This window comes from Ictidomys tridecemlineatus, chromosome 7, assembly GCF_052094955.1.
Source record: "Ictidomys tridecemlineatus isolate mIctTri1 chromosome 7, mIctTri1.hap1, whole genome shotgun sequence".
NCBI lineage: Eukaryota > Metazoa > Chordata > Mammalia > Rodentia > Sciuridae > Ictidomys > Ictidomys tridecemlineatus.
The window spans coordinates 174302712-174317866 of record NC_135483.1 but is presented as its reverse complement, the minus strand read 5'-3'; the positions used below and the strand labels follow the sequence as shown (position 1 = coordinate 174317866).

Sequence of the window (15155 nt, the reverse complement as noted above, 5' to 3'; positions counted from 1 at the left end):
GGCAGGAAGTGCTAAGGATCCATACCCCAGGCATGCTAGACAAATAGTCTACCACTGAACTCAAGCCCTAATCCCACAAATACGTTGATTAGGAAAAGAGAAAGAATGTTAAAAGGAATTATGCAACCAAGTTAAGGAGTAAAAAGAAAAACTAGAAATTAAGTTCACTTTCTTGCTTCAGAGATCATTTCTTGACATTTTTGATCTTTTAAAAAAATCGACACCTTAATTTTGATACTTTAGAGTAAAAAATAATTACACATAAACTTCTGCTATATACATATACACACATTTATTTGTTCAATATTTTTTCTTATGGAGACATTTTCCTTACTCATTAAATATATATATTTTAGTATTCATTCGGTGAAATTCTGGCTTTCGTAAATAATCAATTTCCATTTCTCTGAAATGTATTTGATTTTTGATTTTTGAAATCTCTATTATAAATATATAATAGTTTTATATGAGCTAGATCAAAATATACAACATTTCTCATTCCAGAAATCTCACTTTTCTTCACAGTCCTCTAGGGGCGTTCTCTGCTCTGATAGTTTATGAAATTTCTAAAAATGTTTAACTATACAACACGTATATCTTTGTCTTTGATTGTGTTCAATAAACTTGTGTCTGTGGAGTTAAACTGTGTCTGTGATTTCAGTGTAATAGTTTATTTTGACTCTTTTTCATGGAGGATTTTGTTGTATAAGTATACCATAATTTTTTAAACTTTATTCTGCTGTTGAGATTATTTTGGTAGTTTTCAGTTTTGGATAATTACAAATAAATTGACTATGTATATTCTTGTATATAGTATTTGGTTAACTATGCACTTATTTTTTCTGGATATATGCCCATGGGTAAAAATGCTGGGTCATAGATTGTATCTCAGGAGTGCTTTAGAAGATTCTATGTTTTCCAATGTATTCTATAAATTTTACCATTTAACAGAAAGTGTAATTGAGCCGCAGCCTCACCAAAGTTTGATATGATTAGCCTTTTAAATTAAAGCTGTTCTACTGGATGTGTAGTGCATTTCATTGTGAATTAATTCACATATCCCTGGTGTCTATTTTTCATGTATCTAATTGTGTATCAGATCATATTCTTCTCTGTTCAGGTGTTTTATCAATTTAAAAATTGGGCTGATTATTTCATTATTGTACAAGAAAGCTTTATATATTATGAATATGATTTTTAACATATATTGCAAATAGTTCTTTCCAAAGTGTGAGTTGATTATTACTCCTCATAATAGTATCTCTGTGTTAACTTGATACTTGCCTCATAATTTACCAGTTCTCTCATTAGTATTTTCTAATATTATGCATAAATTATTAACTGTGTGTTCTTGGTACAATTATATTTTGTTAATGATGTATTTTTCTTTCTCAAATATATATTTTAAGTTTCTTGTGTGGCCATTTTAATCAGTTTGTCTTTTGTTTTCTTAAATTTTCACACATTTTTGTTTTGTCTTATTTTCAATATCTCAAGTCCTTTTGATCATAATCTTGATTTTCAATCAAGAAATCCATTGGTTTTTCATCTATTTTGATGATCTTTTACTGTCATATATCAATATTTACTTCCTATTAAATATGAACTTGGGAGCTTAACTTGGGGATGCATTTAGAGAGAATCTGTGTTCGTTTCATCAGCATCTGAGAGCTTCCCTAGCTTCATAGGGTCAAGGTAAGTTCCACAGCCTGCCAGTGATATTCATGTCTGAGTCCACGCAACTGTGCATTTGCAATGTTTCTTTGAGTCACTACTATCTGCTCAAATTTTGTTGTTGCTACTGTAGTGAGAGATTCAGAGATCTTGACTTTTATGAGCCTAGCAATTCCTTGAAGAATGTATTTTTATCTAAGATTGATTTCATTGGTAGTAGGAGGTGCTTTACAATATGCATCATACCACTGTATTAGAATACCAAATCTAGATCTTCCTGTGAATATCATCCCAGTTCTGGATGAAATTTCTAATTTCAAATACCTAGAACTCCATGAGTGAAGTCAAACTTGGGAATCTGGCTTATCTAAACTTATCTCCCAGGGAATCCAAAAGCAAATACCAAGACACAAGTACTATATTTACCCAACTATCTTGACTTTAAAGAAATGTCTTGAAAACAATGATGAAAACCTGTGCTAAAAGAAAAGAAGTTGCATCATCATAATTTTGAATTAATCAAATTCTTAATTCATAGTCAATGCAATGAATGGGTAAAACTCTACTCAACCAAACTTGTTCAACTGTATTTTTTTTTTCAAAATTATATGGTCATTTGATCTCCAGTTTTGTAGAAAAAAAATTTTAAAAAAGCATTGAGAATTTAGCTTCTTACCAATGATAATGACTTCTGATGCAGTCTGACTATATGGAAATTATCAGTTCTCAGGGCAGATGTTTAGATTCAGAAATGGAGTTAACTCATATAGAACAGAGTAGAGCCTGGCAGGATTTCAAGGACCAAACGCACATTATTGTGTTTCACAAAAATGAAGCAACAATTTGCCAGAGGGGTGTTTATGTTGAAAAAAAAACAAAAAACATTTATACCAGGAGGAGGCTTGGCAGAAAGATAATAGACTTAACTTATAGGTACTATTACTGTGTAATGCACTTTTAAAAAGGCATATTTGGTATTTGTTATATAATCAATGTTGACTGGTTACAGGATGTTATTTTCTGTATTAAACATTGAAAAGGAAGTTAATATACAAAGTTAAAAAAAATCACATTTATCCCAGTGTGGTGGCACCCACAGGAGGTGATACCCACTGTGGTGGCACCTCAGGAGGCTGAGGCAGGAGGATCTTGAGTCAAAGCCAGCCTCAGGAAAGGCAAGGCATTATACTCAATGAGACTCTGTCTCTAAATAAAAAAATACAAAATAGGGCTGGGGATGTGACTTAGTGGTTGAATGCCCCCGAGTTCAACCCCCAGTACCCCTTCCCCCAAAAATCACATTTATTTTTAGATAAGAATCCTAACTAAAAATTGCAAAAATGGGTTTTTCTCTTGAACTTTAAGAAAATCAGTATGTTTACCTGGGAACCTTCATTGCACACTGGGTTCATTTTAGGAATACATGATGGAATCAAACCCTGCCAAAACTTAGATTGAAAGTTTTAAAATTTTATTTTGAACTAATTTTTAATTTACAGAAAATATGCAATTGTGTTACTGAGAAAGCCCATATAATCTTTATACAGAGTCAAAATTTTGAATATTTTGTCACATTTGTTCTATTCTGTGTAATACACATTTATATGTACATACATACATAACTATATAAATATCTTTACATGTTTAGTATATATACATATTTTTCACATATTCATTTTTCTAACCATTTAAGAGGGTTTTTTGTGTTTGTGTATATCATGACCCTTACCCCTTAATACTTGAGTGTATAGAGTGTATATTTCTTCTGAAAAATGATTTTGTTGCATAACCACAGAAAATCTTACAGTAAATCACTTTTATCTAAAACTACCATCATATTCCATTTTGTCTGTCTATCCACATAAATCATTTGTAGTATACAGAGAACCAGTATGTCCTGTTGCATTTCTCTTTACTTTCCTTCAATATGTCCTGGATTCTTAGTCTTTGTCTTTTAGGATAGGCGTTTTGAATAATACCAACAGTAATGTGATAGAATAGCTCTCAATGTAGGATTGTGAGGTATTTTATGTTTAGATTATTACATTACTTATCCTCAGTAGAAAAGGTACATGATGCATAGTGTGCTCTTGTCCGGGTTTTACTTCCCAAAAGTATCCAGTATATGCACCTCACAGGTGATGTCATTAATATGTTTCATTATTTGTTAAGGAATAATTTGCATATAATAATGCTAATATCTGTGTTTAAATGCTTCTTTATTAATTATGATAAATACATATATATATATATATATATATATATATATACATGTAATCAAATCAGAATAGAAATGTAACATTTTCTGTAGACTCAGAAAGTGTCTTTGCGACCCGTCTTGTCAACTTCTCGAACTCCCTCTGTGCTAACTACTGAGTTGCTTTCTGTCAGCATAAATCAGCAATTTATCTCTTAGACTTTTTCAAAAGTGGAATAATACAACATTTCATGTATGTATGTGTTTGTCTTTCTTTATATAACATGATGACATTGAGATTCATCCATGTCATATTATACAATTTATTCACTTTAATGCTGAATAATGTTGTTGCATGAAATAAACAATTTGTTTATTTAAGAGACATTTGGCTTGGTTCCAGACTTGGGATATTATAAATAAAACTGCTTTAAATAGCATGCACTCATCTTTGTGTGATGTATATTTTCTTTGGTTTTGGATATAACCTAGACATGAAATGCCTACTGGAAGGTCACAAATATTTTCTCTTATAGATGTTGTATTCTGAACATATACCTCAGAAATTCCTTTGTCGACGTATTCATTAGTACCACATGGTTTTAATTATAAAATTGTCTGGCATATTTTGATACTTGGTGTAAGTGATCCCAAGAGTTCTTGGCTGTTTTTCAGTCTATTCCCATATGTATTTTTTCATGTGAATTTTAATATAAACTTATCTAGCATCCTTGATATTTTTATTGAGATTGCATTATAGTTTGGATGTGAGGTGTCCCCTTAATGCTCATGTGTGAGACAATGCAAGATGGTTCAGAGGAGAAATGATTGGGTTATGAGAGCCTTATCCTGATGGGATTGATTAACTGAGTGGTAACTGTAGGCTGGTGGGTGGCTGGAGGAGTGGGAATTGAAGGCATGCATTTCGGATATAGTTTTGTAACTGGCAAGTGGAGTCTCTCTCTGCTTTCTAAGCATTGTGTGAGGTGCTTCCCTCCACCACACTCTTCCATCATGATATTCAGGCCTCTTTTGGAGTCCTGAGGAATGAAGATGGTTGTCTGAAACCATCAACACCCAAATAAATTTTTCCTCTTCTAATTGTACTTGTTAGCTTTTTCATGGCTGTGACTAAAAGAACTAACTAAAACAGATTGCTATATATATATATATATATATATATATATAAATTAGCTTAGGAAGAACTGATGTCTTATTGATATTAAGATGTTCAAACCAAGAACCAGAATTAGCTTTTCATTTCTTCAATTTGCTTTGTAGCATCTGGGAGCATTTTACAGCATTTTCTATGTCAATTTTAAATATTTCCTGTTAAGTATATTCCTATTTCATTTATTTTGTTTCTTTTTTGACTATTTTTAGTAGGTTTTGTCCTCTTAATATGTTCTAATAGATTATAATTTAAATAAAAATAGGCTATTAATTTTCCATGTCAATTTCAAGTCCTGCTTTTGCCAAATACTTTACTATTTTCACTACATTTATCATTGATTTATTAGTGTGATATTTTCCCAGGTATGATACCTTGCCATCTGAAATGGAGTTTTATTTCCTCATTTCTAACTATTATATTATCTTTGACTTTTTTAAAAATTGCATTGAATAGTATGTACATTCAAAGGTTGATAATAGTAGAATTGACATCTTGATGTTTTTCCTGGCCAGTACTAATTTTTATCACATATGATGGCTTTGCATTTTATCATGCTGAAAAACATTATCCATGCTGGTTTTCTTGAAAATTTTAATAAAAACAAGTGTTGAATTTTGGCATAGGCCTTTTAGTATCTGAAGATTATCATGCATATGTTCTCCTGCAGGTGAATTTATATTAATAGATTCTTATAATATGGACTTAATCTTACCTGAGTGATACAAACTCTGCTTAGTCATGGTTGTTTTATTTCCCTTGTGGTATTGTTGTCTAATCACTAACATTTTATTTAGAATTTTGTATCAATATTTACAATTGAGTTTACAACTTTTTGTTCTTTGTTGAGATTAACTATCATTGTTATATTTGCTTGACAAAAGGAATTGTGAAATTTTCCTTCAAAAAATATTTGTGTACGCATTGTGGAATGGCTGAATTAAGTGAATTAATATATCCATTACAAACTTACCACTTTTTTTTGCAGGAATCTACTTTCCTGTGGTTTTCAAGAATATATTATTCGTATCTCACCAACATTTGGTATCCTTTGACAGCCATTTCCCCAACCCTGCTTCTAGCTACCATTTTACTCGCTGTTTCTATGATTTGAGATTTTTTAGATTCCACATCTAAGTGAGATCATGCAGGAGTTTTTTTTTTTTTTTTTTTTTTGTACTTGGCTTATTTCACTTAACATAATGTTCTCTAGGTTCATGTATGTTATTTGCAAATGACAAGATTTCTTCTTTTCATTTTTTAAGACTGAATAATAGTCCCTTGTGTATGTACCACTTTTCTTATTTGACACCTGACCAACAGGTGAATGAAACAATGTTCAACAGATTTCATTTTAATACTCTGAGGTATTTCAGTAGCTGGGGCTATTTATCATGGCTTAGTCTTGAATTTTGAAAGTTAACACTCAGAACATTGAACATTCTCTCTGGGTGATTTTCTAGACACGGACAAGTTCTTCCCTCCATGCCTTTCTTCTGCATGAAGTGGCCAAGTCTTATCTTCCATGAACCCTTGGTCTTGTAATGGCAGGCAAACTTGCAACTATAGTTTGTTGGAAATTTGTAGTGTATTCTCAACTTATGAATAATTTGAAATTTTCTGGTTTTCAGTAACAATGATGGGTCAGGTATTGTTTTATTTGAATTTCTTGTTGATCTATAATTTTTTTTGTTTTATCCAATGAAAAGCCAAATTCAGGTAAATATCCTTGTCCCTGAACATTTATAAAAGCTCTTTAAACACTCCATGCAGATATTCAAAGAGAATAACAATAGAATCTGTTTAGAATTCAATATGCAATTACTATACCCTATTTAATACATTCTTTAAAGTTTCCTGGTCATGATAAATGTGATGAAAACCTCAAGTGAATTTTTCAAGCTTACAAAAACAAACAATCAAAATAACTGGATTATTCTATATTCTGTTTTTAATTCAAGGAGATACTTGTCACAGTTTTGCATCTCAGTTTGATTGTTACATCCATAAATACTAGTGTAAATTACCTATATCAGTAGTCTTTCATCATTGTATTTAAAATGCTTTCAAAAAATCAATTGTGTTCAATTTAAATTTCTAATTAAAATTCTAAATATTTATGCTGACACATATATATCAATAATTATTATTTTGCTTGAAATATTGCCTTTAAAGCAATAAAATTATAATATCTAAGTTGTCTCCTTTTTGAAGAAAAAAAACAGTTCCAAGAGGTCTTGCAATTTCATTTTTTCCCTATAGGAAGCTGCTATCCTTGTGTGGAGTCCTTTGCATTCTTTCTACTGTCCTCATGGATGCCCTATACGTTCACATGCAGCCATTCAGGACACACCAGTCCTCAGATGAACTGTCTCCTGGCTGCAACTGGATAAATGACCCAAAAAAGTTCTGCAAAGGAACTGCCCAACTAAGGTTACCTTGGAGAGAACCATGTAGAAATAAACAAATTTTAAACACTACGTTTTGGGGTAGTTTTATACAGTAATAGAAAGTTAATCATAGGTATATTTTTGACTAGAAAACAAACATCATTTTGGTTTTCATTTAAAAGTGGTGTTTTAGTAATTCTGTAAAAATATCTGAAAAAAAAAAGGTCAGTAGGAAATTTCTGTGTATACAAAAATTCTGTGTGTAAAGAATGTTGGGATTGGAGATGGTTTTTATATTGTTATGACATTTCAAAAATGCCTATGAAAACTCTTCACAAACTAAGTTAAAAACAATGGATTTTAGATCAGAATAGATAAGTTTTCTTCGGATTAAAAAATACACTTTTGTAAATGCACATATACTTTATACACTCTAAAACTTGTGATAAATGTTGAACTTGGATATTGTATCTCAGTATACTTTTGCAAATTGGAAATAGGTTTGATAAACACCTGTAGGGACTGAATTGGCATCAAAATGTGAAAAATATATGCCATTCCAAATGAAATGGTAAATAGTAATGATAGAAAGTTATCATATTCTTACAGGAAGAATTTATATAGAGATGCATACTATAGATGAAAAGATATTTGAAGGACTATTATTGGCCTACTTACCCAAGTTATGTGCTTTGATTTTCTAAATCTCACAAAATGACAAACTGATGGTACCGTTAGACTTACATATTACAGTACCAAGTAATCATGGATAACTGCATGTATTTTCTCTATTCAAATAAAAGAATAAAGGAAAGAATAGGAGTGATAGAGCAGATGTACTCATTTTTGCTTCTTACTCTAAAGTTCAGAGGGGAACCACTCAACTGCTTCTGTCTCCGTTCCTGAAGCCTCCTTTCATGTTCCCTGAGATCCAGTCAGCCATTGCTGTTTTCTCATCAAGAAAGGCCAGGAACCTGATGAAAGGAAGGTCAAAATGCTCTTTCATTTTGGATATAAATGAAGTTCACGGGGTTCAAAAACATGCTGCAGTGCTGAGTGGGTGGGGTGTTGTTAGTGAGGTGACAGCAGTCCAATGCAAAGAAGACCACCTCTGAAGAGCAGTAAGTGGTGTTCAAGGACAACTTCAGCAGACGGATCAGGGTGATACCTTTCTTTTCTAATTGAACAAGACAGATAATTGATCATCAGAGTTGTTAGAGATGCTGCAGCAATGAAAATGCATATCTGTAGAAGGAAGGTGAGTTTATGCTCAATGGTAGTGTTTAAAGAGACAGTAGATTATATCCACAATGATTTTTATAAACATAAATACAATCAATGTGCCATTTTCATGTTTTCAACATCATGATAGCCAACATTTTGGTAAGCCTCCTTGAAGTTATGATCATTCAGGTTCACATACAATGCAATATTTTCTGCAAAGCAAACATCCTAGCTACAGGTCATGCAATTTGCTGATCTGCAGAAGTTTTCTTTTAAAGTAACTCTTTCCAGTCTGTATTACTTCCTTCCCACATAATTGATAAAAGGAAACTGGATTAGTCAATTTTTCATCACTACAATGAAATACTGGAAACAGGATACTTATGAAGGAAAGGAGGTTTATTTGGTTTACAGTTTGGGGTTTAAAGTTCAGAGGGCATAAGCACATTCTCAAAAGGCTGACCCTTGACTGCATCACCTCATGGTGCATGATGGATGGCAGTGGTGGGAGTGTATTTCTGGAGGAAGCAAGTGCCATCTCAAACTAGGTGCAGAGTCACAACTGGGTGTAGCTAGACTCAAGCTTCTGTAATAACCCTCTTGTGAGAACTGGCTTCCAAGGGCCTGCTCCCAATAACCCAAGGACCTCCTAGACCATACCGCCTAACGGATCTACCACCTCCAATCACACCACCTTGAGATCAAATCTTTAGCATACAAGCCTTTGGAGGATATGCAACTTTAAAATCATAGCAGACACCATGCTTACAGCATAGTTTTGCCTTTTATTCCTTGATTCTGCTTGCCTGACTTCCAAGATCCTTCATATTTCATCTTAGAGTATATGAAATATTATTGCTGAACTATATGAATTTAGTTGAAATATTTGTCTTACATTTCCTAGACATGTTTTCTTCATCACTTTTAGATTGAATTCAGCAGGATTCACATTAAATGAACAGTGATTAACACATTTTGCCCTTATGCAATCATATCTTTGTTACTTCTTTTAGTTGTCTTTTCTGGAAAAGACCATCAGAGCAACTTGTAGATAAAGGAAAATAAAGTAACCAATTTATAGATTAGGTTGCATTTGACAAATTAAGGGAGATATTCATTGATAGAGTCTTCATGGTGTCTGGAGGTAGAGAAAAAACAAAGGGTAAATATTGGTGAAGGTTTTGGAGTCTAATTAATATAGTTCATTAGCTGTGAAGGGCTCATTGGGATTGGCCAAAATTCATGACATTATAATAAAGGACTGTGGACACAGTGAGGAGCAGGCTCCAGGCAATCCTGAAAAAGTAAACAGTCCTGTGAGGATCTTCATTGAGCTAACTGTTGTCCTGAGTCCTTTCAGCAGGGCTGGCTGAGTAGTTTAATGCTCAGGAAAAACAAAACAAAACAAAAAACGGATTTTCCAAAGGGTTTTGAAACAAGCAATACAGTTATATGCAATGTTATCTTCCTGGATAAGACAATCATTCAGGAAGTTGGAGTAGTTATCTGAGTGAGTACAGGTGATTTATTTTCTCACTTACAGAGGTCAAGGAGCAAATTTTAGAGAGAAAAGTAAAAAATAATTGAAAGCTTGTGTAAGAGTTATTAAATAAAGTTTATTCCCTCTGAAATTTTTGGAGAAGTGTTTTAGTCAGCTTTTTTTTTTTTTTTTTTTTTTTTTTTTTGCTGTTCTGACTAAAAGACCTTACAAGAACAATTTTAGAGGAGAAAAAGTATATTTGGAGGCTCAAGGTTTCACAAGTCTCAGTCCACAGAAGGTAGCTGTATTCCTCAGGGCTTGAAGGGAGGCAGAACATTGTGAAGGAAGAATGTGACAGAGGGAAGCAGCTCACATGATGATCAGGAAAGAGAGAGGAATAAATACCACAAAGGCCCACCCCAGTGCCACCTCCTCTAGTCATGCCCTACCTACATTTAGTTAACACTCAGATTATCCCATCAGAAAATTAATTCACTGATTGGTTATGAGAACCTTAAACCAATCATTTCTCCTCTAAACCTTCTTGCGTTGTCTCACCTGTGAGCTTTTGAGGGACATCTTACACCCCAAATGTAACAAACAGCTTAAGAAAGGACTAAAACTTTAGTCCAAAAAAAAGAAAAAATCGCAAGGCAAAGAAGCCACTAAGTCTGAAGTGTTTTCAAAGGTCTATGCCATTTGTTCATGGAGAACTCAAGGCTATATAGCATTATTTGTTACTGACTCCGCAGACAAGGAAAATATAATAAAAGTTTTTCTGAGAAGGAAGCATGTTCCAAGGTAAGACTGAGTTTAATAACTAACATTGTTCTTGGCCCAAATGTCAAAAGCTTTGTGTTCTTCTTCAATGTAATTGAACTAGTGCTGAAGCACATGGAGAGGATTAAGGTAAGACTTTTGCAAACAAATAAACACACACATTTTAGCTAGAACAAATTTTTTCTTGAAAAAACTAAACTCGTTTGGAAATCGCTACTCATTACAGAGAAACTTCCCTATAAATGTAACCAGTAATAGCATATAATGCATTTGAACACAGCATCTTAAGAAATGTAATCAATAAAACTGTTACAGTAAAGTCAATCACAATATAGTTATATAAAATTTTTAAGTCTCGAGATCTGCCTCCACCTACCTGCATAGGACCCAGAACCACGGTAGGTCTGGGTCTGTCACCAATGCTCCCCACCTGGGAGCCCAGGCCTAACACACTTTCATCTTGGGACACTGCAGACATCGTCATAGTCTTCCCACATAGTTGCCTCTACCTTTCAACAACAGACAGGGCCTAGAAGTAGCTGCATTTTAGAGCAGGCATCCCAAAGCCAGTGTAAGGCCTACCATTTCAGCCCCATCTCTGAAAGACCTTGCATCCATCTTGGGACTCCTCCACTGCTATCTCGGGAGTTATCTTGGCTCTTGCCACCATCATCTTTAATTGCAGTAAAATCCATCTGGGGACACCTGAAGGGTCTGCAAATCCAGAATCAAGGTGAGGTACAGATAATCTGTGCAGATATTACAAGATGATAGGGTAGAAACTGTAATATCTCAGATCCATGCTGCAAGAAAGGAGAACACATAGACAACATGAAAAAACAAGGGAGGAAAGTGCCCCAAATAAACCAGGATACTGCAAAAACAGAACCCATGGACAGTGAAGTTGATGAAATGTCAGAGAAGGAATTCAGAAGGTTCATAATTAAAATGACCTGTGAATTAAAGAATGACCTAAATGAACAAATACTGGCAAAAATTGATCACTCCAACAATGAGATAAGAGAGCAAATACAGGTAGCAAAAGATTACTTCAAGAAAGAGATAGAGACTCTGGAAAAAAAAAAAGCAGTCATATGCAGCCAATATGGAAAGCAGTATGGAGAATCCTTAGAAAACTGGGAATGGAATCACCATTTGACCCAGCTACCTCTCTTAGTCTATATCCAAGGGACTTAGAAACAGCATACTACAGAGACACAGCCACATCAATGTTTACAGTAGCACAATTCACAATAGCTAAACTGTGGAACCAACCTAGATGCCCTTCAGTAGATGAATGGATAATGAAAATGTGGTATTTATACACAATGGAACACTATTCGGCATTGAAAGAGAATAAAATCATGGCATTTTCAGGTAAATGGATGGAACTAAAGAATATAATGCTAAGTGAAGTTAGCCAATCCCCAAAATCCAAATGCTGAATGTTTTCTCTGATTTAAGGATGCTGATTCATAATGGGGTTGAGTGGGGGAAAGCATGGGGGGGTTAGATGAACTCTAGATAAAGCCAAGTGGAGGGAGGGGGAGAGAGGGAATATGGGGGTAGAAAAGACAGTGAAATGAGATATACATCATTACCCCCAAGTACATGTATGAAGATACAAATGGTGTGACTCTACTTTGTGTACAACCAGAGATATGAAAAATTGTGCATTATATGTGTAATATGAATTGTAATGCATTCTGCTGTCATACATAACAAATCAGAATTAAAAAAAAATTTAACTCTTTAGGTCTGTATATAATATTATATCAAACTTAGATGATTTCATTTTTACTTCTGGGCCCCTTCAAGGGGCACATTTAAGAAAGAATAAAGAGTCAACATGATGTGAAACTAATGTGGTTTTCTTTTTTAAACTGAAGAGAGATGTTACAATGAAAAATAGAATTTTGGTCTGCCCAAGAAGAAGAAAAAAAGATACACTATGGCTGGTTGTAGACATGAACCTTGAGGGGATGATAAGGGTAGAGAACAGAAATGTCAAACTGGTTGTAGGGAACCTACACAATGGACCCTGATGATCTCAGTTTCCTGGTATTTTACATGATGGCATAATCCCTTTCCTTTAAAGATGAACTCATTTCAGTGAGTCACTTCTAATGGACAGAATACAATGAAAGCATGAGATGTCACTTCCAAGATTAGGCATAAAAATACTTTTATTTTGAGCCCTCTCTTTTCTCTCTCTCTCTTCTTCTCTACCCCATAGCATTCTCATCTTAGGGAAGCACCTACCATATTGTTAACAGTTAACAGCCCAAAGGAAAGACCTACATAGAAGAGGTCTGGCATCCCTGGCCAGTCATTGAAAACCTGCCAACAACATGAGTGAGCTTAGAAGCAGAACTTCTCTCATTTGAGCACTGAAATAACTGCATTTTACATAATACCTGAATTTAGCCTGTGAGAGACCCTGAAACAAGCACCCAACTAAGGCATGTTCAGACTCCTGACCTGCAGAAATTATGAAAAAAAATATAAAATTATACATATAAAATATGTATAGGGTTTTGGAATAATTTGTTACACAGCAATAAATAACTAATGTATAGGTCTTTCATTAAAGTTTTTGCTCCATAGAATTTGATGTGGATCTTCTGTCCCATTTTTCAAAATTTAAGTAAAAGATCCACTTTCCTTGATCAATTGATTTTGGGGGTGCGATGAACAACAAACTGCTCCACATGAGTGAGACTTTCAAGTCCCTAATTGCATCTGGGATATACATTTCTAATTGGTTGCAATAAATCCCAAAGAGAGAGTTTTAGGGATACAAAGAAGGACAAGGTAGGTAACAATGTCATTTTCAAAGCTTCCAGCATTAAGATGTGGTCTTATCTTGCATAAATCTCCATCTGACCTTTCAAGTTCTAAAGTTTAATCAATGCTTTGCAGAGGAGCAATTACATTTACTAAAGAAAATAAGTCACTAGGACAGGCATGTTTTTTCTTCTTCCTCTTCTTTTTTCTTTAAAAATCTTGCAAGCAATGGTCCTAGAATATTTTAAACTGAAAGGGAAGGATGACCAGCATCGTGTATTTTCAAAATATAGTAACTGGATTATTGTATTAGGTAAACAAATTGAAAGCATGTGTGCGGAGAAGTATGTATAAAGTCTTGCTATCATTCTTAAAATAACTTATAAACTTAAAAAGATAAAATTATTGATTTTTTTTTAAAAAATCACATAAACATAGAATTGTATAGGAGGAAAAGATAAAATTTTAGTCACCTATTTCCGATGGGAAACCAGAGGGCACTAGAGACTGTTTCCTGGATACATACTGTGCCTAAAGTAGTTGGCTGGGCTAAAGAAAGCACTCGAATGACTTATTAAATGAGTACAGAAGATGCTTGCTCAATTTTTATTGAGAGTTTAATATGAATGTGAATATTATCTAAAGCTCAACACCTATGGGGGCATAAGTCAATATTCTTAAAAGAAGTTCTGGATGACCTTCCCAACATGAGACAGAGAAATGCTCTCTACTTCATTGGGCACCTGGGGTACAGAGGAGCAAGAGAATCACCTGCCATTTATTGAGAAGGGCTGAGACCATCATTCCTCCTATCCCTTGGATAGAGAAAAGAGCCGATTTCCCCTACATACCACCTCACTTTCTATAACCCCAACTCTAAGCCCTACCTCAAGCCCAGTGGAAAATCTATCATGGATAGAAAACTATCATTGAGACTGGAGCTTCCTGTAAAACTCATCAAGAATGAGCTTCCTGGCTGGATACTTGTTAGGCTTCTGTCTATGGCACCAGAGTTTGAACTACATGGAGTTCAGGGTCCCCAAAGAGTAGGCATCTCATGGCTATGACATGGAAAGTCTGAAAAAAAAATAAAAGAGGCCAATTGGTACTGTTTTGTGAGCAAAAGAGAACAAGAAAGTTTCTGTGGAGGATGCCTGAACATTCAAATCATGAAGCAGCCAGTTTTTGCACAATGTATGGAAGAGTGCTGACACCAAGCCATCTAAAAGCACCTCTCTGTGGGGATGTTTGTGTGTCATTAAGTTTGCATTTGTTAGTTGAAGCTTTTAACTGAGGAAAATAATTTTTCCCACCTCCCTCCACTCTTTCTGCAGGATGATCACCAGGAAAGTTCAAAGTAAACTCTACAAGGTTGAAAAGTTGGTGTCAATTGGAGCTTACCATGTGACATGTCCTATAGTCCAGGAAGGGGAGATAGGACCCCTAATGAGC

At 34.3% G+C, this 15155-nt stretch overlaps 1 long non-coding RNA gene across 12 annotated transcripts in view; it reads right to left on the bottom strand.

Annotated features, from left to right (window-relative positions):
• LOC144365620 (uncharacterized) overlaps positions 1 to 15155 on the bottom strand; it is a 158771-nt gene that overhangs the window by 125561 nt on the left and 18055 nt on the right. For 4 of the 12 annotated variants that reach the window (XR_013424285.1, XR_013424280.1, XR_013424277.1 and 1 more), the window contains one exon: positions 8290 to 8406. The exons of 4 other annotated variants lie outside the window; for them this stretch is intronic. This is a non-coding gene — a long non-coding RNA (uncharacterized LOC144365620). Of the gene's footprint in view, positions 1 to 8289; positions 8407 to 11498; positions 11631 to 15155 lie in introns of all 12 variants that reach the window. 4 more of the 12 variants (XR_013424279.1, XR_013424283.1, XR_013424286.1 and 1 more) reach the window with 2 other exon arrangements.